Source organism: Bufo bufo, chromosome 6 (genome assembly GCF_905171765.1).
Source record: "Bufo bufo chromosome 6, aBufBuf1.1, whole genome shotgun sequence".
Lineage (NCBI taxonomy): Eukaryota > Metazoa > Chordata > Amphibia > Anura > Bufonidae > Bufo > Bufo bufo.
Window position 1 is genome coordinate 172,460,637 of NC_053394.1, and position 27,152 is coordinate 172,487,788.

Sequence of the window (27,152 nt, forward strand, 5' to 3'; positions counted from 1 at the left end):
TGACAATGATCACACAACCAAGATGAAGCACCCTTTGATTTGGGTTCTGCAGCAGGATATATGTTTAGGCAGAGTCAGATAACCCTTTCAACCCCGGGCCGGTTTTTACCTTCCTGCCCAGGTCATTTTTGCAAATCTGATGTGTCACTTTATGTGGTAATAACTTTAAAACTCTTTTACTTATCCAGGCCATTCTGAGATTTTTTTCTCATCACAAATTGTACTTCATGACAGTGATAAAATTGAGTCAAAATATTTAGTTTTTATTTATAAAAAAAATACCAAATTTACCAACAATTTGTAAAAATTGGCAAATTTTAATTTATCTACTTTTATAATAGATAGTAATAACTCCAAAAGATTTTATTACTTTACATTCCCCATATGTCTACTTCATTTTTGGATCATTTTGTGAATGCCATTTTATTTTTTGGGGACGTTAGAAGGCTTAGAAGTTTAGAAGCAAATATTGAAATTTTTCAGAAAATTTCCAAAACCCACTTTTTAAGGACCAGTTCAGGTCTGAAGTCACTTTGTGAGGCTTACATAATAGAAACCACCCATAAATGGCCCCATTTTAGAAACTATTTCAGAATTTCACTTTTTTGGCAGATTTTCCATTTTAACCACCTCCGGACCGCCTAACGCAGGATCGCGTTCCGGAGGTGGCAGCCCTGCGCAGAGTCACGCATATATGCGTCATCTCGCGATGGCCGAGATTTCCTGTGAACGCGCGCACACAGGCGCGCGCGCTCACAGGAACGGAAGGTAAGAGAGTTGATCTCCAGCCTGCCAGCGGCGATCGTTCACTGGCAGGCTGGAGATGTGTTTTTTTTAACCCCTAACAGGTATATTAGACGCTGTTTTGATAACAGCGTCTAATATACCTGCTACCTGGTCCTCTGGTGGTCCCATTTGTTTGGATCGACCACCAGAGGACACAGGTAGCTCAGTAAAGTCCCACCAAGCACCACTACACTACACTACACCCCCCCCCCGTCACTTATTAACCCCTTATTAGCCCCTGATCACCCCTGATCACCCCATATAGACTCCCTGATCACCCCCTGTCATTGATCACCCCCCTGTCATTGATTACCCCCCTGTAAAGCTCCATTCAGATGTCCGCATGATTTTTACGGATCCACTGATAGATGGATCGGATCCGCAAAACGCATCCGGACGTCTGAATGAAGCCTTACAGGGGCGTGATCAATGACTGTGGTTATCACCCCATATAGACTCCCTGATCACCCCCCTGTCATTGATCAACCCCCTGTAAAGCTCCATTCAGACGTCCGCATGATTTTTACGGATCCACTGATAGATAGATCGGATCCGCAAAACGCATCCGGACGTCTGAATGAAGCCTTACAGGGGCGTGATCAATGACTGTGGTGATCACCCCATATAGACTCCCTGATCACCCCCCTGTAAAGCTCCATTCAGATGTCCGCATGATTTTTACGGATGCACTGATAGATGGATCGGATCCGCAAAACGCATCCGGACGTCTGAATGAAGCCTTACAGGGGCATGATCAATGACTGTGGTGATCACCCCATATAGACTCCCTGATCACCCCCCTGTAAAGCTCCATTCAGATGTCCGCATGATTTTTACGGATGCACTGATAGATGGATCCGATCCGCAAAACGCATCCGGACGTCTGAATGAAGCCTTACAGGGGCATGATCAATGACTGTGGTGATCACCCCATATAGACTCCCTGATCACCCCCCTGTAAAGCTCCATTCAGATGTCCACATGATTTTTACGGATGCACTGATAGATGGATCCGATCCGCCAAACGTATCCGGACGTCTGAATGAAGCCTTACAGGGGCATGATCAATGACTGTGGTGATCACACCATATAGACTCCCTGATCACCCCCCTGTCATTGATCACCCCCCTGTAAAGCTCCATTCAGATGTCCGCATGATTTTTACGGATGCACTGATAGATGGATCCGATCCGCAAAACGCATCCGGACGTCTGAATGAAGCCTTACAGGGGCATGATCAATGACTGTGGTGATCACCCCATATAGACTCCCTGATCACCCCCCTGTAAAGCTCCATTCAGATGTCCGCATGATTTTTACGGATGCACTGATAGATGGATCCGATCCGCAAAACGCATCCGGACGTCTGAATGAAGCCTTACAGGGGCATGATCAATGACTGTGGTGATCACCCCATATAGACTCCCTGATCACCCCCCTGTCATTGATTACCCCCCTGTAAAGCTCCATTCAGATGTCCGCATGATTTTTACGGATGCACTGATAGATGGATCGGATCCGCAAAACGCATCCGGACGTCTGAATGAAGCCTTACAGGGGCGTGATCAATGACTGTGGTTATCACCCCATATAGACTCCCTGATCACCCCCCTGTCATTGATTACCCCCCTGTCATTGATTACCCCCCTGTAAAGCTCCATTCAGACGTCCGCATGATTTTTACGGATCCACTGATAGATGGATCGGATCCGCAAAACGCATCCGGACGTCTGAATGAAGCCTTACAGGGGCGTGATCAATGACTGTGGTGATCACCCCATATAGACTCCCTGATCACCCCCCTGTCATTGATCAACCCCCCTGTCATTGATCAACCCCCCTGTCATTGATCAACCCCCCTGTCATTGATCAACCCCCCTGTCATTGATCACCCCCCTGTCATTGATCACCCCTCTGTAAGGCTCCATTCAGATATTTTTTTGGCCCAAGTTAGCAGAATTTTTTTTTTTTTTTCTTACAAAGTCTCATATTCCACTAACTTGTGTCAAAAAATAAAATCTCACATGAACTCACCATACCCCTCACGGAATCCAAATGCGTAAAATTTTTTAGACATTTATATTCCAGACTTCTTCTCACGCTTTAGGGCCCCTAGAATGCCAGGGCAGTATAAATACCCCACATGTGACCCCATTTCGGAAAGAAGACACCCCCAGGTATTCCGTGAGGGGCATATTGAGTCCATGAAAGATTGAAATTTTTGTCCCAAGTTAGCGGAACGGGAGACTTTGTGAGAAAAAAATTAAAAATATCAATTTCCGCTAACTTGTGCCAAAAAAAAAAAATTTCTATGAACTCGCCATGCCCCTCATTGAATACCTTGGGGTGTCTTCTTTCCAAAATGGGGTCACATGTGGGGTATTTATACTGCCCTGGCATTCTAGGGGCCCCAAAGCGTGAGAAGAAGTCTGGTATCCAAATGTCTAAAAATGCCCTCCTAAAAGGAATTTGGGCACCTTTGCGCATCTAGGCTGCAAAAAAGTGTCACACATCTGGTATCGCCGTACTCAGGAGAAGTTGGGGAATGTGTTTTGGGGAGTCATTTTACATATACCCATGCTGGGTGAGAGAAATATCTTGGTCAAATGCCAACTTTGTATAAAAAAATGGGAAAAGTTGTCTTTTGCCAAGATATTTCTCTCACCCAGCATGGGTATATGTAAAATGACACCCCAAAACACATTCCCCAACTTCTCCTGAATACGGCGATACCACATGTGTGACACTTTTTTGCAGCCTAGGTGGGCAAAGGGGCCCATATTCCAAAGAGCACCTTTAGGATTTCACAGGTCATTTACCTACTTACCACACATTAGGGCCCCTGGAAAATGCCAGGGCAGTATAACTACCCCACAAGTGACCCCATTTTGGAAAGAAGACACCCCAAGGTATTCCGTGAGGGGCATGGCGAGTTCCTAGAATTTTTTATTTTTTGTCACAAGTTAGTGGAAAATGCTTATTTTTTTTTTTTTTTTTTTTTTCATACAAAGTCTCATATTCCACTAACTTGTGACAAAAAATAAAAAGTTCCATGAACTCACTATGCCCATCAGCGAATACCTTGGGGTCTCTTCTTTCCAAAATGGGGTCACTTGTGGGGTAGTTATACTGCCCTGGCATTCTAGGGGCCCAAATGTGTGGTAAGGAGTTTGAAATCAAATTCTGTAAAAAATGACCTGTGAAATCCGAAAGGTGCTCTTTGGAATATGGGCCCCTTTGCCCACCTAGGCTGCAAAAAAGTGTCACACATCTGGTATCTCCGTAATCGGGAGAAGTTGGGGAATGTGTTTTGGGGTGTCATTTTACATATACCCATGCTGGGTGAGAGAAATATCTTGGCAAAAGACAACTTTTCCCATTTTTTTATACAAAGTTGGCATTTGACCAAGATATTTATCTCACCCAGCATGGGTATATGTAAAAAGACACCCCAAAACACATTCCTCAACTTCTCCTGAATACAGAGATACCAGATGTGTGACACTTTTTTGCAGCCTAGGTGGGCAAAGGGGCCCACATTCCAAAGAGCACCTTTCGGATTTCACAGGTCATTTACCTACTTACCACACATTTGGGCCCCTAGAATGCCAGGGCAGTATAACTACCCCACAAGTGACCCCATTTTGGAAAGAAGAGACCCCAAGGTATTCGCTGATGGGCATAGTGAGTTCATGGAAGTTTTTATTTTTTGTCACAAGTTTGTGGAATATGAGACTTTGTATGAAAAAAAAAAAAAAAAAAAAAAATCATCATTTTCCACTAACTTGTGACAAAAAATAAAAAATTCTAGGAACTCGCCATGCCCCTCACGGAATACCTTGGGGTGTCTTCTTTCCAAAATGGGGTCACTTGTGGGGTAGTTATACTGCCCTGGTATTCTAGGGGCCCAAATGTGTGGTAAGGAGTTTGAAATCAAATTCAGGAAAAAATGAGGAGTGAAATCCGAAAGGTGCTCTTTGGAATATGGGCCCCTTTGCCCACCTAGGCTGCAAAAAAGTGTCACACATCTGGTATCCCCGTACTCAGGAGAAGTTGAGGAATGTGTTTTGGGGTGTCTTTTTACATATACCCATGCTGGGTGAGATAAATATCTTGGTCAAATGACAACTTTGTATAAATAAATGGGAAAAGTTGTCTTTTGCCAAGATATTTCTCTCACCCAGCATGGGTATATATAAAATGACACCCCAAAACACATTCCCCACCTTCTCCTGAGTACGGAGATACCAGATGTGTGACACTTTTTTGCAGCCTAGGTGGGCAAAGGGGCCTATATTCCAAAGAGCACCTTTCGGATTTCACAGGTCATTTTTTACAGAATTTGATTTCAAACTCCTTACCACACATTTGGGCCCCTAGAATGCCAGGGCAGTATAACTACCCCACAAGTGACCCCATTTTGGAAAGAAGAGACCCCAAGGTATTCGCTGATGGGCATAGTGAGTTCATAGAACTTTTTATTTTTTGTCACAAGTTAGTGGAATATGAGACTTTGTAAGAAGAAAAAAAAAAAAAAAAAAATCATAATTTTCCGCTAACTTGTGACAAAAAATAAAAAGTTCTATGAACTCACTATGCCCATCAGCGAATACCTTAGGGTGTGTACTTTCAGAAATGGGGTCATTTGTGGGGTGTTTGTACTGTCTGGGCATTGTAGAACCTCAGGAAACATGACAGGTGCTCAGAAAGTCAGAGCTGCTTCAAAAAGCGGAAATTCACATTTTTGTACCATAGTTTGTAAACGCTATAACTTTTACCCAAACCATTTTTTTTTTACCCAAACATTTTTTTTTTATCAAAGACATGTAGAACTATAAATTTAGAGCAAAATTTCTATATGGATGTCGTTTTTTTTGCAAAATTTTACAACTGAAAGTGAAAAATGTCATTTTTTTGCAAAAAAATCGTTAAATTTCGATTAATAACAAAAAAAGTAAAAATGTCAGCAGCAATGAAATACCACCAAATGAAAGCTCTATTAGTGAGAAGAAAAGGAGGTAAAATTCATTTGGGTGGTAAGTTGCATGACCGAGCAATAAACGGTGAAAGTAGTGTAGGTCAGAAGTGTAAAAAGTGGCCTGGTCTTTCAGGGTGTTTAAGCACTGGGGGCTGAAGTGGTTAAGACTCTTTCACATGAACGATACGGATTAGGTCCAGATGCGTACAGGGTGCGTTCAGTGAAACTCGCACCATTTTGCAAGCAAGTTCAGTCAGTTTTGTCTGCGATTGTGTTTAGTTTTTTCCACCGGGTGCAATGCGTTTTGATGCGTTTTTCACACGCATGATAAAAAACTGAAGGTTTACAAACAACATCTCTTAGCAACCATTAGTGAAAAACGCATTGCATCCGCACCTGCTTGTAGATGCAATGCGTTTTTCACAGAAGACCCATTCACTAGTGTTGATCGAGCATGCTCGGCCGAACACCAGTTCGGCTCGAGCATCTCGATGCTCGGCACATGACTGTATTCGGCAGAATACCTCATGTGCTCGAGCGCAATGCTCGAGTCTCCTCCCCGCACGTTTGTTGGCTGCGACGCAGCCAATAAACGTGTGGGTAAGTTCTGCCCTTCAGTGTAATGCTGTAGCCATGTTGGTTACTGGCATTACAGTGATTGGCTGGCTGGAGCGTGTCATGGGGTGCTATATAGCACCTGATGATACGTGTTTGGCTCAGTGTTAGTCAGGGTGCTAAAGAAGGGAAAGATAGTGTAGGGAGTGAAATTTTCTTTTTTTTTGGTTGAAAAACTTGTCAGAGACCCAAAAGCCCTTTTAAGGACTATTGTGTGTGGCAGTAGCAATATATATTTTTAACGCAACCTGCGCTAAATTGCTCAAACTTTACAGACCCAAAAGTCCTTTTAAGGACTATTGTGTGTGGCAGCAATATCTATTTTTAGTGCATCCTGCGCTAAATAGTGTACAATAGTTAGGCCGCTGCAGACAGCGACATTATCTGCTGTACATCTCCTGTGTAACATGGGCGCATCCCAAAAATATCTGTGACATCCAGTGTACTTTTTCCGTAGACTGTGTCCGCTGCGGACAGTGACATTACCTGGGGTACATCTCCTGCGTAACTTTTCCACATCCAAATACCTGTGACATTACCTGTAATTTTTTATTAGCCGCTGGTGACATCAGCGCCATTACCTGCAGTATTTTTCCTGTGTAACGTGTGCACATCCCAAAAATATCTGTGACATCCAGTGTACTTTTTCCGTAGACTATGTCCGCTGCGGACAGTGACATTAGCTGCGCTACATCTCCTGTGTAACTTGTGCACATCCCAAAAATATCAGTGAGATCCATTGTACTTTTTCCGTAGACTGTGTTCGCTGCGGACAGTAACATTACCTGGGGTACATCCACGTGTAACGTTTTCACATCCCAAATACCTGTGACATTCCCTGTAATTTTTTATTAGCCACTGGGGACATCAGAGACATTATCTGCAGTATTTCTCCTGTGTAATGTTTCCACATCTCAAATACCTCTGACATTCCCTGTGATTTTATATTAGCCGCTGGCGCTGACATCAGCGACATTATCTGCGGTATTTCTCCTGTGTAACGTGTGCCTATCCCAAAAATATCTGTGACATCCAGTGTACTTTTTCCGTAGATGGTGTCCGCTGTGGACAGTGACATTATCTGGGGTACATCTCCTGTATAACGTTTCCACATCCCAAATACCTGTGACATTCCCTGTAATTTTTTTATTAGCCGCTGCTGACATCAGCGACATTATCTGCGGTATATCTCCTATGTGACGTTTCCACATCCCAAATACCTTTTTTAATTTTTTTGCGCGTACACTTACAAATCCTGCTCTACTGTACGTGTTACATACTTTCAAAAATATATAACATTTATTATGAAGAAGGCGAGCAGTAAGGGACAGGGAAGTGGCCGTGATGCTGATGGTGCACGCAGAGGCCGTGGCCCTGGGCGTGTTGAAACTGTGCCTGCTGCCAGAGCACAAGAAAAAAAATCATCCACGATACCTAGCTTTATGTCCCAGTTTTCAGGGCGGCGCAGAACAACGCTCTCGAAGTCAGACCAGTGCGACCAGGTGGTTGGTTGGATTGCAGCAGATAATGCTTCCAGTTGGTCAAGCACCACCCTGTCTTCCACCAAGTCCAGTCTCAGTAGCCAAGAGTCTGGTCAACACAATCCTCAACCTGATCCTCCTTCCTCCCACCATGGAGAGACTTTCCAAACAAGTGATGTCACACTCGGATATTCCGAGGAGCTCTTTTCAGCGCCATTCCTTCGTTTGGGCCTATCGACAAGTCCGCTTGAAGAGGGACATGAGATCTTGTGCCCTGATTCCCAAACTCTTGAGCGTCCACAATTAGTGTTTCACGAGGTGGATGATCATAAAGAGACACAGTTTCCAATAAGTCAACAGAAATTAGTGTCTCAAGAGGTTGATGATGAGGATGAGACACAGTTGTCAATAACTGAGGTTGTTGTTAGGTCAACAAGTGAGAAGGATGAGCAGAGTGAGGAAGTGGAAGAGTAGGTGGCTGACGATGAAGTCACTGACCCAACCTGGGAAGGTGGCAAGCCGAGCGAGGACAGCAGTACAGAGTGGGAGGGATCCGCAGCACCGCAACAGGCTGGCAGTGGGGTGGCAAAAGGGAGAAGGCGGGCCACACCAAACAGGCCCGCAACTGTTCCCTGGAGCACCCCCTTGCGGCAATCTCCCTTGCCAAGGGGTAGGTGTTCCACAGTCTAGTGCTTTTTTGAGGAAAGTGCGGATGACAAAAGAATTGCAATTTGCAACCCGTGCCATACAAAAATGTTGGGGTGTGAACACTATCAACCTCACCACCACCAGCATGATCCGCCACATGGCAACAAAGCACCGTAATCGGTGGGCTGATCACCTGGGTCCACAATCTGTGTCTGCGGGTCACACCTCTGCCCTGCCTCCTCTTCCCCTGTGTTACATGCTGGCCAATCCCCTGTCAAAGGCCAATCGCCTGCACCTGGACCTTCGCAAGCACCATCAGCGACTACATCCACTTCCGTGTCCCAGCGCAGCGTACAAATTTCCTTACCGCAGGCATTTGAACGCAAGCGCAAATACCCAGCCACCCACAGGCCATAGCACTAAATGCGCAACTTTCCAAATTACTGGCACTGGAAATGTTGCCATTTGGCTTGTGGCCACTGAGGCCTTCTGCAGCCTGATGTCAGCGGCCGTCCCTTTCAGCCAGGGACGCTACTTTTCCCTGACGGCACACTGGGTGAACGTTGTGGAGGCCGGGAGGGAGTCGTATCCTGGGATGGCATAGGTGCTACCGATGACAAGGATTGCGGGCCCTAATTCCATCAGGGTTTCCGCCACCACCTACATTAGTGGCCTCCTCCTCCACTTCCACCTCAGAATTGTCCTCTTGCAGCACCAGTAAGCCATCAGTCGGTAGCTGGAAGCAGTGTAGCACTGCAGTGGGGAAGCGTCAACAGGCCGTGCTTAAGCTGATCTGCTTAGGTGACAAACAGCACACCGCGGCAGAGCTGTGGCAGGGGATAAGAGACCAGACTGAGCTGTGGCTCTCGACACTCAAACTAGAACCAGGCATGGTTGTGTCTGATAATAGATGTAACTTGGTGGCGGCTTTGGAGCTTGGGAAGCTCACACATATCCCATGCCTAGCCCACGTCTTCAACTTAGTGGTTCAGTGGTTTCTAAAAAACTACCCCAATTTGCCTGATCTACTGGTGAAGGTGCGCCGCATGTGTGCTCATTTACGCAAGTCATCGACAGCTTCCGTCTTAGCTGCAGCAGCAATTACAATTGCCAGCTCACCGACTGTTGTGCAACATGAGCACACGCTGGAACTCGACGTTCCACATGTTGGCCAGGCTTTGTGAGCAGCAGAGGGCAGTAGTGTAATACCTCCTGCAACATGGTTGTTGCCTTTCCAGTCAGCTTCCACTCTTCACAAGCGAGGAGTGGGCATGGATGTCTGACCTCTGTGAAGTTTAAGGAAACTTTAAGGAATCAACACACATGGTGAGCGTCACCATCCCACTTCTGTGTCTACTAAAACGCTCGCTGCTCACAATTAAGGCTGAAGCTTTGCATGTGGAAGAGGTGGAAATGGGGGAAGACATTACACAGGGTGATAGCCAGACCACCCTCAGTTCATCTTCTCACACAAATTGGATGATGAGGAGGAGGAGGAGCAGGAGACAGTTGCCTCCGCTACAGAGGTTAGTACCCGTGGAAGTTTAATTCTATCTGTTCAGCGTGGATGGGCAGAAGAGGAGGAAGAGGATGAGGAGATTGAGAGTCACCCTCCTGATGACGACAGCAAAGTCTTACCTGTTGGGACTGTGGCACACATAGCTGACTTTATGTTAAGCTGCCTTTCCCGTTACCCACGCGTTTTATGCATTTTGGACAACACCGGATACTGGTTGTTCACCCTTCTCGACCCCCGCTACAAAGAGAACTTCTGATCTCTCATTCCTGTGGTGGAGAGGATGAGCAAAATGGTGTAATACCAGAAAGTCCCTGTGGAAAAAGTGCTCCAAAAATTTCCAGCTGAGTACGAAGTTCCTTGGGCAACCGAGGTGAGGAGATGAGGGGAATACACAGCAGTTACAACAGAGGCAGGGCAACACTCTCCAAAGCCTGGGACAGTTTCATGACCCCCCCCTTCCCAGCACCCTCACCCTGATGCGCGGCCTAGTGTCACAAGGAGGGAAACATTTTGGAAGATGCTGAAGGAGTACGTAGCAGACCGTGTCAGCATCCTCAATGCTCTCTCTCTGCCTTACAACTACTGGGTGTCCAAGCTGAACACGTGGAACGAACTAGCGCTCTACACCTTGGAGGTGCTGGCCTGCCTTGCCGCCAGCGTTTTGTCAGAGCGGGTATTTAGTGCTGCTGGGGGAATAATAACTGATAAGCACATCCGCCTCTTAACTGAAAATACTGACAGGTTGACTCTTGAACAAGGCCTGGATTGCCCCTGACTTCTCTACTCCAACAGAGGAAAGCGGCTGAACATAAAGGCACTTTAAATGTGGTTTTTTTTTTTTATGTACTTAATACACTGTATTCCCATGCACCCCTTCCACCACAAAAAAGGGTATATGGTTCAATCTTCCTCTTCTCGTCCTCCTCCTCTTCAATCATATCAACATGCTTATTAGTCTGCCCTCGCTCCTAATGTTGTAGAGGGTCAGCTCACCTGCAGGCCCTCGCATATAATGTTTTAGAGGATCAGTTCACCAGCAGGCCCTCACCTACAATCTTTTATAGGGTCTGCTCACCTGCAGGCCCTCGCATGTAATGTTTTAGAGGTTCAGCTCACCAGCAGGCCCTCACCTACAATCTTTTAGAGGGCAAGCTCACCAGCAGACCCTCACCTTTAATCTTTTAGAGGGCCAGCTCACCTGCAGCCCCTCACATGTAATGTTTTAGAGGGTCAGCTAACCAGCAGGCCCTCACCTACAATCTTTTAGAGGGTCAACTCACCTGCAGGCCCTCGCATTTAATGTTTTTGAGGGTCAATTCACCAGCAGGCCCTCACCTACAATCTTTTAGAGAGCCAGCTCACCTGCAGGCCCTCGCATGTAATGGTTTAGAGCATAGGTGTCAAACCCTGGCCCGCGGGCCAAATTTGGCCCGCCGTGTAATTATATTTGGCCCGCGAGGCTATACCAAATGACTACTAGAGCTAGCCTGCCGGTATTATACAGCGCATTCATTCATCGCTAACACTACAAATCCCATAATGCCTTGCTGATGTTTTGGCGCGTCAATAAGGACAGGTCCCAGAAACGCCCTCTCCTGTGTGACAGAAGTCATAGCGATCTCAAGCTACAACTGTCACTGTGGAACCCCCTCCCAAAAATGGCAAAAAGAAAGGCAGACAACAGGAACTTTCTGGACAAATGGGAGACAGAATATCTGTTTACATATGTAAAAGACAGACCTGTTTGTCTGATTTGTGGAGTCAACGTGGCTATAACTAAGGAGTACAACATTCGACGACACTATGAAACAAAACACCATGACAAGTACAGGGACCTGGACATGACTCAAAAGAGCCAGAAAGTGGAGGAGATGAAAAGAAGTTTGGTTTCACAACAGAATATGTTCAAAAAAGCCACATCACAAAGTGAGGCTGCTGTAAAAGCTAGTTATATTGTAGCAGTAGAGATCGCAAAATCAGCCCGGCCCTTTAATGAGGGAGAGTTTGTGAAAAAGTGCATGTTGAAAGTTTGCGACATCGTGTGCCCAGAGAAAAAGCAAGCCTTTTCAAACGTGAGCCTGAGCAGAAACACAGTAGCTGATCGCACATGTGATCTTGCCACCAATCTGTATGACCAGCTTTTGGAAAAGGGAAAAGATTTCGTTGCATTCTCCATTGCTGTGGATGAGAGCAGCGACGCATCTGATACTGCTCAGCTGTCAGTCTTCATCCGTGGAGTGGACTCAAATATGTGTGTTACGGAGGAGCTATTGGGATTCAAATCAATGCATGGTACAACCACAGGAAAGGAAATCTTTGAGGAGGTTTCCAAATGCGTAACTGAAATAAAGCTGTCGTGGTATAAACTCGTGGGATTAACGACAGATGGTGCGCCAGCGATGTGCGGTAAAACAAGTGGACTGGTGGGCAGGGTCCGGGAGAAGATGCAGGAAGAGAACTGTGCAGGTGAACTAACTGTTTATCACTGCATCATACATCAGGAATCACTGTGTGGCAAAGCCCTAAAGATGGAACATGTTATGACCACAGTAACACAAGTAGTTAACTTTATAAGAGCCAAAGGTCTGAATCACCGCCAGTTTAAGTCTTTTCTGGAGGAGTGTGGTTCGGCGTATTCAGACGTGCTGTATCACACAGAGGTGAGATGGTTAAGCCGAGGAAAAGTACTGAATAGATGTTTTGAGCTGCATGAGGAAATATGTCAGTTTCTGGAAAGCAAAGGGAAGGACACAGCAGAGCTTCGGGAGAAAAAGTTTCTGTGTGAGCTGGCCTTTCTGTGTGACATCTCGATGCGCTGAACCTGCAGCTTCAGGGGCGCGGGCGCATCATGACAGACATGTATGCTGCAGTGAGGGCTTTTAAAACTAAACTGTGCCTGTGGGAGAATCAGATGCTGCAAAGAAACCTTGGTCATTTTCCCTGCTGCCAAACCATGAAAACGCAGTTCTTTACCAACTTGTTCCCATGCGCACAGTTTGCTGAAAAACTCAGTGTACTCGGCGCTGAGTTTAGCCGGCGATTTGCCGACTTTGATGTCTAGAAATGTAGGTTTGAACTGCTCAGTAATCCCTTCGCAGTTAATGTGGAAAACGCACCAACCAACCTCCAAATGGAGCTAATTGAACTCCAGTGTAATGACACGCTGAAGTCAAAGTATGATGCTGTGGGCGCCGCACAGTTTCCACAGTTCATCCCTGACACAATGCCTCAGCTCCGCACCCAAGCTGCTCAGATGCTCTCCATGTTCGGCGGCACTTATCTATGTGAGCAACTTTTCTCCTCGATGAAGATGACCAAAACATCTCACAGGAGACGTCCGACTGATGAACACCTTCGCTCGATACTGAGGATTTCCTCAGCTCAAAGCCTGAGCCCAGACATTGATGAACTATCATCCAAGAAGAGATGCCAGGTATCTGGCTTGGGCACATCAGATTAGATCAGTGTGCAGCAAACTGAGCAATAATTAATGTTTTCTTTATGCACTTTTTCTTGCTACTCCAAGACATGGGCTTGAATGGTTGATTGATTTTATTATTGTTATTTTATTTTAAAAATTATTATTATTTATTATTATTTAAATCTTATTTAATAAATGAATATGCTTGTTCCATATTCAATGTTAAACCAAATCTTGTTTAGGTCCATGTTAAAAGGTTCATTTGTTCAATGCTGGCCTGCGACTTTGTTCAAGTTTTACATTTTGGCCCACTGTGTATTTGAGTTTGACACCCCTGCCTTAGTATATCATTCCAAGGTCCAATGGGTGTGTAGATGGGTCTAGGTTCTCTTCGTGCATTGCAGTCCCACTCATACTGTCTTTACAAGTATTAAAATCCTCTTCTATCTACAAGAAACAACCTACCCTTGCCCACATTGCAAGCAAGAATTTGGATGCAATGCAGATTTAAAAAAGTGGGTCCTCCACTTAGTGAAAAATCCAGCGGTGGGATCCTCCAGTTGGCCAAAAATCCAGAGGCGGGGAGCTCCATGCGGTTCAAAATCTAGCGACTGACTTTTCCACATGGTTAAAAATCCAGCGGCGGGGTCCTTCACATGGTTAAAAATCCAGCGGCGAGGATCTGCACTTGGTCCTAATTCTAGCAACGGGGTCCTTTGCACGATATAAGGTACACTGTCAGGGTCTTCCACATAGCCCAAATTGGGTTATCCAGTTCGTGCAAAGTCAAATGGCAGGGTCCTATTACTCCTACAAGAAACAACCTATTCTTGCTCACCGTGCAAGCAAGAATTTGGGGCGCAACACCGAATCAAAGGAGAAGACATTCGCCACCGCTACACAAAACAAAAAAATTCTGGACCATCAGGTTGAGGAAAATGATTATAACATTTATGTGGGCCTTTAAAACTTGCGCACATGATGTTAAAAAAAGTCCCTCTTCAATGCAGTACAGCCAGCTATCCATCTCCAGAATTGTTGCATTTTTTACACCAATTACTTTCCCCTCAGTGAAAGATATCAAACCACCTGATGGTCCAGAAACTCCATCTGTTCGGCATGAAAATGCTTTGAAAATTAACTTTTACCTTAATGTGTTCCTCCAAGGTCCAAAAGGAGTATGTTCACAACGCGGTCCTCGTCATCCAGTGCAGTTACACTCTTCCAGTACGTCGTAGGCTCACCAACCCTATTCTTCCTACAAGAAACAACCTATTCTTGCTCAGTGGAAGCAAGAATTTAGGGCGCAACACCGATTTAAAGTAGAAGACATTCGCATCCGCTACACATAACAAAAAAATTCTGGATCATCAGGGTGAGGAAAATGATTTTAACATTTATGTGGGCCTTCAAACTTGCGCACATAATGTTAAACAAAATGTCCCTCTTCAATGGAGTACAGCCAGCTATGCATCTCCAGAATTGCTGCATTTTTGACACCAATTACTTTCAACTCAGTGAAAAATACCAAACAACCTGATAGTCCAGAAATTCCAACTTTCCGGCATGAAAATGATTTGAAAATGTACTTTTACCTTGATTTGTTCCTCCAATGTCCAAAAGGAGTATGTTCGCAATGCAGTTCTCATCATCCAGTGCAGTTGCACTCTTCCAGTATGTCGTAAGTGCACCAATCCTATTCTTCCTACAAGAAACAACCTATTCTTGCTCATAGTGCAAGCAAGAATTTTGAGGAGCTACACCAATTCAATATGCAAGACATATGCCTCTGCTACACAAAGCAAACATATCCTGGACCATCAGGATGAGTACAAACAATTTAGCAACCTGTGTCTATGTCTTTTAAGCATACACACATGATTTAAAAAAATCTTTAACCCCCTAGATTTAGCTTTACCATCTTTGGTATTGGTGCCTTTTTCACACCAATTACTTTCACCTAACTGATAGATAGCAATCAGCCTGAGGGTCCGGAAATTACGACTGTCCGGCATGGACTAGGTGTCTGAAGTTACCTTAGTATATCATTCCAAGGTCCAATGGGTGTGTAGATGGGTCTAGGTTCTCTTTGTGCATTGCAGTCCCACTCATACTGTCTTTACAAGTATTGAAATCCTCTTCTATCTACAAGAAACAACCTACCCTTGCCCACATTGCAAGAAAGAATTTGGATGCAATGCAGATTTAAAAAAGTGGGTCCTCCACTTAATGAAAAATCCAGCGGTGGGATCCTCCAGTTGACCAAAAATCCAGAGGCGGGGAGCTCCATGCGGTTCAAAATCTAACGACTGACTTTTCCACATGGTTAAAAATCCAGCGGCGGGGTCCTTCACATGGTTAAAAATCCAGCGGTGAGGATCTGCACTTGGTCCTAATTCTAGCAACGGGGTCCTTTGCACGATATAAGGTACACTGTCAGGGTCTTCCACATAGCCCAAGTTGGGTTATCCAGTTCGTGCAAAGTCAAATGGCAGGGTCCTATTACTCCTACAAGAAACAACCTATTCTTGCTCACAGTGCAAGCAAGAATTTGGGGCGCATCACCGAATCAAAGGAGAAGACATTCGCCACCGCTACACAAAACAAAAAAATTCTGGACCATCAGGGTGAGGAAAATGATTTGAACATTTATGTGGGCCTTCAAAACTTGCGCACATGATGTTAAAAAAAGTCCCTCTTCAATGCAGTACAGCCAGCTATCCATCTCCAGAATTGTTGCATTTTTTACACCAATTACTTTCACCTCAGTGAAAGATATCAAACCACCTGATGGTCCAGAAATTCCAACTGTTCGGTATGAAAATGCTTTGAAAATTAACTTTTACCTTAATGTGTTCCACCAAGGTCCAAAAGGAGTATGTTCGCAACGCGGTCCTCGTTATCCAGTGCAGTTACACTCTTCCAGTACGTCGTAGGCACACCAACCCTATTCTTCCTACAAGAAACAACCTATTCTTGCTCAGTGGAAGCAAGAATTTAGGGCGCAACACCGATTTAAAGTAGAAGACATTCGCATCTGCTACACATAACAAAAAAATTCTGGACCATTAGGGTGAGGAAAATGATTTTAACATTTATGTGGGCCTTCAAACTTGCACACATGATGTTAAACAAAATGTCCCTCTTCAATGGAGTACAGCCAGCTATCCATCTCCAGAATTGCTGCATTTTTGACACCAATTACTTTCACCTCAGTGAAAAATACCAAACAACCTGGTAGTCCAGAAATTCCAACTTTCCGGCATGAAAATGATTTGAAAATGTACTTTTACCTTGATTTGTTCCTCCAATGTCCAAAAGGAGTATGTTCGCAATGCAGTTCTCATCATCCAGTGCAGTTGCACTCTTCCAGTATGTCGTAAGTGCACCAATCCTATTCTTCCTACAAGAAACAACCTATTCTTGCTCATAGTGCAAGCAAGAATTTTGAGGAGCTACACCAATTCAATATGCAAGACATATGCCTCTGCTACACAAAGCAAACATATCCTGGACCATCAGGATGAGTACAAACAATTTAGCAACCTGTGTCTATGTCTTTTAAGCATGCACACATGGTTTTAAAAAATCTTTAACCCCCTAGATTTAGCTTTACCATCTTTGGTATTGGTGCCTTTTTCACACCAATTACTTTCACCTAACTGATAGATAGCAATCAGCCTGAGGGTCCGGAAATTACGACTGTCCGGCATGGACTAGGTGTCTGAAGTTACCTTAGTATATCATTCCAAGGTCCAATGGGTGTGTAGATGGGTCTAGGTTCTCTTTGTGCATTGCAGTCCCACTCATACTGTCTTTACAAGTATTGAAATCCTCTTCTATCTACAAGAAACAACCTACCCTTGCCCACATTGCAAGCAAGAATTTGGATGCAATGCAGATTTAAAAAAGTTGGTCCTCCACTTAGTGAAAAATCCAGCGGTGGGATCCTCCAGTTGGCCAAAAATCCAGAGGCGGGGAGCTCCATGCGGTTCAAAATCTAGCGACTGACTTTTCCACATGGTTAAAAATCCAGCGGCGGGGTCCTACACATGGTTAAAAATCCAGCGGCGAGGATCTGCACTTGGTCCTAATTCTAGCAACGGGGTCCTTTGCACGATCTAAAGTCCACTGTCAGGGTCTTCCACATAGCCCAAGTTGGGTTATCCAGTTCGTGCAAACTCAAATGGCAGGGTCCTATTACTCCTACAAGAAACAACCTATTCTTGCTCACTGTGCAAGCAAGAATTTGGGGCGCAACACCGAATCAAAGGAGAAGACATTCGCCACCGCTACACAAAACAAAAAAATTCTGGACCATCAGGGTGAGGAAAATGATTTGAACATTTATGTGGGCCTTCAAAACTTGCGCACATGATGTTAAAAAAAGTCCCTCTTCAATGCAGTACAGCCAGCTATCCATCTCCAGAATTGTTGCATTTTTTACACCAATTACTTTCACCTCAGTGAAAGATATCAAACCACCTGATGGTCCAGAAACTCCAACTGTTCGGTATGAAAATGCTTTGAAAATTAACTTTTACCTTAATGTGTTCCACCAAGGTCCAAAAGGAGTATGTTCGCAACGCGGTCCTCGTTATCCAGTGCAGTTACACTCTTCCAGTACGTCGTAGGCACACCAACCCTATTCTTCCTACAAGAAACAACCTATTCTTGCTCAGTGGAAGCAAGAATTTAGGGCGCAACACCGATTTAAAGTAGAAGACATTCGCATCTGCTACACATAACAAAAAAATTCTGGACCATCAGGGTGAGGAAAATGATTTTAACATTTATGTGGGCCTTCAAACTTGCACGCATGATGTTAAACAAAATGTCCCTCTTCAATGGAGTACAGCCAGCTATCCATCTCCAGAATTGCTGCATTTTTGACACCAATTACTTTCACCTCAGTGAAAAATACCAAACCACCTGATAGTCCAGAAATTCCAACTTTCCGGCATGAAAATGATTTTAAAATGTACTTTTACCTTGATTTGTTCCTCCAATGTCCAAAAGGAGTATGTTCGCAATGCAGTTCTCATCATCCAGTGCAGTTGCACTCTTCCAGTATGTCGTAAGTGCACCAATCCTATTCTTCCTACAAGAAACAACCTATTCTTGCTCATAGTGCAAGCAAGAATTTTGAGGAGCTACACCAATTCAATATGCAAGACATATGCCTCTGCTACACAAAGCAAACATATCCTGGACCATCAGGATGAGTACAAACAATTTGGCAACCTGTGTCTATGTCTTTTAAGCATGCACACATGGTTTTAAAAAATCTTTAACCCCCTAGATTTAGCTTTACCATCTTTGGTATTGGTGCCTTTTTCACACCATCTACTTTCACCTAACTGATAGATAGCAATCAGCCTAAAGGGTCCGGAAATTACGAATGTCCGGCATGGACTAGGTGTCTGAAGTTACCTTAGTATATCATTCCAAGGTCCAATGGGTGTGTAGATGGGTCTAGGTTCTCTTCGTGCATTGCAGTCCCACTCATACTGTCTTTACAAGTATTGAAATCCTCTTCTATCTACAAAAAACAACCTACCCTTGCACATTGCAAGCAAGAATTTGGATGCAATGCAGATTTAAAAAAGAGGTTCCTCCACTTAGTGAAAAATCCAGCGGTGGGATCCTCCAGTTGGCCATAAATCCAGAGGCGGGGAGCTCCATGCGGTTCAAAATCTAGCGACTGACTTTTCCACGTGGTTTAAAATCCAGCGACGGGGTCCTTCACATGGTTAAAAATCCAGTGGCGGGGTCCTTCACATGGTTAAAAATCCAGCGGTGAGGATCTGCACTTGGTCCTAATTCTAGCAACGGGGTCCTTTGCACGATATAAGGTACACTGTCAGGGTCTTCCACATAGCCCAAGTTTGGTTATCCAGTTCGTGCAAAGTCAAATGGCAGGGTCCTATTACTCCTACAAGAAACAACCTATTCTTGCTCACCGTGCAAGCAAGAATTTGGGGCGCAACACCGAATCAAAGGAGAAGACATTCGCCACTGCTACACAAAACAAAAAAATTCTGGACCATCAGGGTGAGGAAAATGATTTGAACATTTATGTGGGCCTTCAAAACTTGCGCACATGATGTTAAAAAAAAGTCCCTCTTACTTCCGGTTCCGGCGCTCCTATGTGAAGCAGCAGGTGAAGAGAGCTCCGTGCCGGAGAACCGATTACAAAGCCACTAACACCTATCAAAGGGGTGCAAACCCTGCTCACTTGCATTATATCTCCTACGAAGTGGATGGAGAAGTACCTGACCAGAAGTGGTGCCAGTGTGGGAAGCCCGGCATACCGCAAGCACATGAAGGGCGAAGCAGGGGAAGACAAGATGGCGGGCGCTGCAGATCGCCTCATGCGTTCAGCCAGATCCTCATCCCAGCCTCCCCCCATCACCGTGAGGGTCATCGAACCGGAGGTGGACGGGGAGAAATCCGACCAGGAGACCGAGGTATTGCAAGGACTAGGGGTAGGATGTAAAGCTTTGGCAGTGGAAGTTGCAAAGCTTTTAGCCCCAGATATCAAAGCTGCGCTTGAAGCTGCAGTGGAAGCCATGCAGGCCGACGTATCTAGACACTCATCCCAGATTTCTGAGCTGGAAGACAGGGTCAGCTCGCTGGAAAATGACCTGGGCCAGTCCCAGAAGCAACTACAGACGGTACTACAGTCCACCTCGGGCCTCCGGGAAAAATTAGAAGACCTGGAAAATCGGTCTCGACGCAGCAATATAAGAATCATTGGCTTACCAGAGTCGATACCTTCCGGCCAGCTTACGTCGATATGTGCGGTGGACATACCAAAGGCCCTCGGCATCCGCAGCCCCTGCGTTGTGGAAAGGGCACATCGTGTAGGCCCAATGCGTTCAGATCAAAATGGCGATCGCAATGACGGGGATAACATTGTACGGCCTCGTCCCACTATTGTCAAATATCTGAACTACGCAGAAAAAGCCGATATTTTGGGACATTTCAAGAAGAGAGGGAAGCCGATTGATGTTAGAGGGTACAAAGTTTTACTGTTTGGTGATTACAGTGCAGAGGTTTCCAAAAGAAGAAGGGCTTTCTCAGTTATTTGCTCAAGTCTGGCAAGGAAAAAGAGAAAGTTCGCCTTGATATACCCGGCGATCTTGAAGGTATTTGCGGATGATGGCTCCACAGAAACTTTCATGACACCAGAGGAGGCCGAGAAAAGTATAAATGTACCTACACTAGAAGATGTAGCAGAGTGGACTCCTGACTCGCTTACACCATCTGGAAGACCACCACCGTCACAGCGAGACAGGCCAGCATCACAAAGGCCGAGATCACCACGCCGACGAGGAAATCGGAACTCTGAAGACCGTCGTTCCAGAAGGGACTAAAGCGATAGGCACTTGTTTTGAGAAGAATTGAACGTACCTGTTAATGGTAGTCATGTTAGTGAGTTACCACATTTATGGCAAATGGTCTACCTGTTGTTTTTCTATGATAATGACGACTTCCATGGCCTTCATTGGTGGAAGGTAATAGGCTACCCCGTTAAACCGCCGCCAGATGTTTGACATGGAACCGTATATTGATCACCTGCATAGGCGGGAAATTACATAATCTCAGAGAGTTTGACATGTATACTGAGCAAAGGTTCTTACGGATAACGGTTAGAGATGGTATACCTGTTGTTGGAATTGAACACAAGAGAACTAGAGATAGCGAAGTCTCTAGATAGATGAGAAAAAAGTGAAGTCAGAAAGTTACAAGTTCGCCATCACCCTAGGTGATAAAGGGGTTGTTTTGTTTTACAAGTTGGGAAGGGAGGGAAAAAGTTTTTTATAGCATTGCAGATATTCTATCCGTACCTTGTGATAGGAATTAGTACAGTAATAAGATGGTCAATATAGTGACCTGGAATGTCAAGGGGCTACGCTCTCCTCACAAGAGAATGATGGTCTTACGTCACCTGAAAAAATTACATGTTGATATCGCCTTGTTACAAGAAACGCATCTGGAAGAGGCGGAATTTAAAAGAATGCAGAAGTTATGGGTGGGAGAAGTAATAGGGTCCTCATCTGATGGGAAAAAGGCAGGGGTATTAGTATTGCTGCATAAAAAACTAAATTACAAGTTACTGACAACAGAAGCAGATGACAATGGGAGATTGATAGCCTTTACCATTGAAACCCCGGCTGGGACGCTATCAATTTATAATGTCTATGCACCAAATGTACAAGCAGGCCCCTTCATTGGGAATCTAGAAAGGAGAATCTTGCAAGATCCCAATGACCTAGTGTTACTTGGAGGAGATATTAATATGGTACATTCAGTCCTAGAAGATAGAAAACGGACTAGGGTTAGCAAAGCAGACAAGCAAAAGGTCACGTCCATGCTTCCTAGTATGATGGACGCGACCAAGTTAACTGATATCTGGCGACACTGTAACCCCATGGAACGGGAATATACACACTTCTCTCACTCTCAATGTGCTTGGTCTAGGATAGACTATTTTTTGGGGTCTAGTTTATTGTCCACCAAAGTAAGCAAGGTAAAGATAGAGGAGATGGTGATTTCTGACCATTCACCGGTATCATTGAGATTGAGAGAAGTCACCGCAAAGGGCCAGGATATTATTTGGCGACTCTCAGGATACTTAGCTATGGATGAAACCTTTAAATCTAAGCTGTTAGGATGGTGGTGGGAATACAAAGATACAAATGGGCAGCACCAAGACAACCCTTCCCTTTTTTGGGATACAGCAAAAGCTGTATTAAGAGGAAAAATCATCTCCTACACGATAGCTCAAAAAAAAGACACACGGTCCAAATTTTTAGAAGCTACTAATAACCTTAGGGCGCTATACACAGAGTTCCAACAGAACCCCACAGAGGCCCATAAAATTAAATGGATTACGGCTAAACATAATTATGACCACTATTTAGAAAAATTAGAAAGGATCCATGCAGACCACTCTTCAGCATACTTTTTCAAATTTGGGAACAAATCGGGTAGGTTACTGGCTAGACTTGCACAAGGGAAAAGAACACAATTGCCACCTCCTAGACTCCAAACAGGTGAGGGAGAACTGTCTAGTGATCCAAAGGTCACACTAGAGATAGTTAAACGTTACTACGAACAGCTATATACCCAGGACCCTTGCGACATTACTGAGGGTCGTTCCTTCCTGGACTCGGTCCCTTTGCCGTCTATTGAGGAGCCTGATCTGTCAATGCTTAATGCCCCTGTTACGGAGCAAGAAATACACTTGGTGATAAAGTCTTTGCAAAATGGGAAGGCCCCGGGACCCGATGGTTTCCCAGCGGAATTTTATAAATCCCTGGGCCCAGAGGTGGTTCCTAGTCTGCTATTGTTATTTCAGTCCATTATCCAAACACATACGGTAATGCCCTCAGGTAACCTGGCACATATTAAACTGATACCCAAACAGGAGAAGGATCCTACCCTTCCGGGGTCTTATAGACCAATATCTTTGATAAATCAGGATCTAAAAATTCTAGCAAAGATAATGGCCAACAGGCTTGCTAGTATCCTCCCCAAATTCATTGGCTCTCACCAAGTTGGATTTGTGAAAGGTCGCTCAGCCACAATTAACATACGAATAGTCTTGGCGGTTCAAGATTGGCTCCTCAGGAGGCGACAGACGGATGAGGCGGGAAGAGAGGCCCTTTTGGCCTTAGATGCTGAAAAGGCCTTCGACAACGTTAACTGGCAATGGCTAGATCTAGTCCTGGACAAGTTAGGAATTCAAGGCCCTTTTAGAGCGTTTGTCAAGGCAATTTACACCGCCCCGCAAGCTAGGATTTGTCTTCCGGGTTTCTTGTCAGAAAAATTCCAACTCCAGAAGGGCACGAGACAAGGATGCCCTCTTTCCCCACTTTTATTCAACATAGCTCTTGAACCACTTGCTAGGTACCTGATAAATTCGGATGTTTATGAAGGAATAAAGGTGGGGAATAGGGAAATTAAACTGACGTGTTTCGCGGACGATATGCTGTTGTTTTTGCGTGACCCTACTAAGGATTTGTCAAGAGTCCTCGATACCCTAAATAAAGTGCATACTTTTACGGGGTATAAGATCAATGTAACGAAATGTCAGTTGCTGCAGGTGGGGAAGGGTTTAAGAGAAAGGCAGGATGAAGGTCTGATCACGGTGGCACGAGATTATATAAAATATCTAGGAATTAAAATAAGTAAATCCCCGGCTATGATGTATAAGTTGAACTATGATCCGCTCATAGCTAAAATTATTCAAGAATTGCAGAGATGGCAGGAACTCCCGCTGACCCTATTAGGGAGGGCAAGCCTCATTAAAATGACAAGTTTTGCCAGGCTCTTATATCCGCTGCAAACGATACCGCTGCTATTGAAACACACAGACATTAATAAGCTGCAGTCAGCATTTGTAGCTTTCTTGTGGAAGAAAAAGAGACCGCGTATAGCATATAGGAAACTCTGCCTACTAAAATGGGAGGGGGGCCTACAATTGCCAGATATATGGGGCTACAACTTGGCAGCATTATGGCGATACATCCGAGATTGGGTATGGGGAACATCACATTATGCTGATAGGGCGTTAGAACAAGAATTGATGGCGCCCTTTGACCTACATGCTCTGCTACATACCAAAACTCCGCTACTTCCAGAGAGGGCCAAACAAGCCCTGATAATCAGGGACACAATAGCGGCTTGGAAACATGTTAGAAAATTATATAAATTACCTATCTATATATCAGCTTATATGCCATTGTGGTCCCTTCCATCCTTCCCCCAGGGGAGATCTAATAGTCTGTTTCAAAACTGGCGTAGGAAAAATGTTAAGACCCTGGGAGATTTGTTGACTGTTAATGGATTAAAGCTGCTATCTTGGGACGAAATACAGTCCAAATACTCTATATCCGCAAACCAATACTTGCAGTTTTTACAGATAAGGACATTCTGCACAGCCCAATCAAATACACTGGGTACGGAGGCAGCTATAACTAGATTTGCCTATCTGATGAATCAGGCGAGCAACGGGGACTCTATTTCTACACTATACAGAAAGCTAATGAACGTTAAATTGGAAGGGGTGGCGCAGACGGTTTTTAAAGAATGGGAGAAACAGGTAACCGATGACAAACTTACATTTAAAATACGTGAGGGGATGGACAAGGTAAGGTGTGCCATTAGCAGCGAGCATTGGAGAGAAACACACTTCAGAATTATACACAGGGCAACTTATGCCTATAACCTGTCCTATGACAATGCGCCTGCACATTACTTGAGACATTGCCCCAAATGTGACATGTTTAAAGCTGATCTTTTACAAAGGATTTGGGGATGTAGTAAGCTGAGAACGTACTGGGAACAAATTTGTTCATATGTTAAAGATACTTGGAAGATTGAAGTTAAAGATGTTCCCCAACAATGTGTGTTCCAATTCATTCCTAGAGTTCAGGAAGATGTTGACTCACCCATAGTGGGCACCAAGGGGCCACATGTGTTATTGCTGGCGGCAAAAAAATGCATATTGAGGAAATGGCTACAACCCCAGTTGCCCACTTTGGATGAAGTCATAGGCACAGTAAAAGTACTCATGTACATGGATAGATTGGAGGCGGAGCGTAACAAGGAATCATCCATACAGTCCTTTATCAGTAAGTGGAAACCATTTATTGATAGGTCACTCACCTTATATGAGAAAAAGGAGGTTATGAGACCATTTGTAGACACATCATGGTACATGAAAGCTAGACTAGCAGGTAGCTTGGGAGATCTACTGATCTAATCTGAGGTGTGTTAGCTTATTTGTAATGCTAAGGTTTATACTGTTTAATGGGAACGGGAAAATGGAAGTCAAATACAATAAAGCCACTTGTCTTTATGCTTGAGATCTTTTAGAATTACATTGTAGAGATTCCAACATTTGCAGGATGTTACAGATCTTGACTTGTTTGTTCTAGGGGGGGAGGGGGGGTGAGGGTTTAAAAATAAAAAAAAAAAGTGATCTAGGCATATTCTTCTTCAACATGCATTGCGTTATGTTAAATTGTCATTTTACTGCTTTTTTGAACTTTACTTAGACGCATTGTACTAACCACTGTATATGAATGCTTGTAAACAATTGGCAAATGCCAGATCATAATAAAAAAAATTGTTTTAAAAAAAAAAAAAAAGTCCCTCTTCAATGCAGTACAGCCAGCTATCCATCTCCAGAATTGTTGGATTTTTTACACCAATTACTTTCACCTCAGTGAAAGATATCAAACCACCTGATGGTCCAGAAACTCCAACTGTTCGGCATGAAAATGCTTTGAAAATTAACTTTTACCTTAATGTGTTCCACCAAGGTCCAAAAGGAGTATGTTCGCAACGCGGTCCTCGTTATCCAGTGCAGTTACACTCTTCCAGTACGTCGTAGGCACACCAACCCTATTCTTCCTACAAGAAACAACCTATTCTTGCTCAGTGGAAGCAAGAATTTAGGGCGCAACACCGATTTAAAGTAGAAGACATTCGCATCCGCTACACATAACAAAAAAATTTTGGACCATCAGGGTGAGGAAAATGATTTTAACATTTATGTGGGCCTTCAAACTTGCACACATGATGTTAAACAAAATGTCCCTCTTCAATGGAGTACAGCCAGCTATCCATCTCCAGAATTGCTGCATTTTTGACACCAATTACTTTCACCTCAGTGAAAAATACCAAACCACCTGATAGTCCAGAAATTCCAACTTTCCGGCATGAAAATGATTTGAAAATGTACTTTTACCTTGATTTGTTCCTCCAATGTCCAAAAGGAGTATGTTCGCAATGCAGTTCTCATCATCCAGTGCAGTTGCACTCTTCCAGTATGTCGTAAGTGCACCAATCCTATTCTTCCTACAATAAACAACTGTCACGGAACCATGAACCAGACGTACAACAAGAGATAAGTGAAAATAAGAAGGCTTTATTGAAAATAAAGCTGTAAAGCAAAAGTCCAAACGGATGGTGAAACCGAGCAGAGTCTTTGCGAAGCCAGAGGTCAGGAACCAGAAGGGTAGTCAGACGAAGCCAGGATCAGGAACCAGAAGCAGCAGCAGTCTTAGAAGCATGTGAACACAAGAGGACCAAGCAAGGAACTGAAGCCACAGACCTCCTATATATATGAGCTAGGCATCCAGCTCCTCCCAGGGGAAGGAGGAGCCGCAGGGTGGAAGGCTACAAGAAACCCAGGACCCAAGATGGCCGCCAGCACATGTCAAACGAAGGAGAGCAGCAAGCAGGTAAGACCATGACAACAACCTATTCTTGCTCATAGTGCAAGCAAGAATTTTGAGGAGCTACAGCCAATTCAATATGCAAGACATATGCCTCTGCTACACAAAGCAAACATATCCTGGACCATCAGGATGAGTACAAACAATTTAGCAACCTGTGTCTATGTCTTTTAAGCATGCACACATGATTTTAAAAAATCTTTAACCCCCTAGATTTAGCTTTACCATCTTTGGTATTGGTGCCTTTTTCACACCAATTACTTTCACCTAACTGATAGATAGCAATCAGCCTGAGGGTCCGGAAATTACGACTGTCCGGCATGGACTAGGTGTCTGAAGTTACCTTAGTATATAATTTCAAGGTCCAATGGGTGTGTAGATGGGTCTAGGTTCTCTTTGTGCATTGCAGTCCCACTCATACTGTCTTTACAAGTATTGAAATCCTCTT

General features: G+C 44.4%; 1 long non-coding RNA gene and 1 pseudogene across 1 annotated transcript; both read left to right on the plus strand.

Moving 5' to 3' along the window:
• The first annotated feature begins 11,685 nt into the window (after nucleotides 1-11,685).
• On the plus strand, nucleotides 11,686-13,487 carry LOC121005605 (annotated as a pseudogene).
• Nucleotides 13,488-19,439: 5,952 nt separating this feature from the next.
• On the plus strand, nucleotides 19,440-25,724 carry LOC121005152. The gene is made up of 3 exons (XR_005779878.1): nucleotides 19,440-19,567; nucleotides 19,735-19,736; nucleotides 25,614-25,724. It is a non-coding gene; the product is annotated as an uncharacterized LOC121005152 (long non-coding RNA).
• Nucleotides 25,725-27,152: the final 1,428 nt, after the last annotated feature.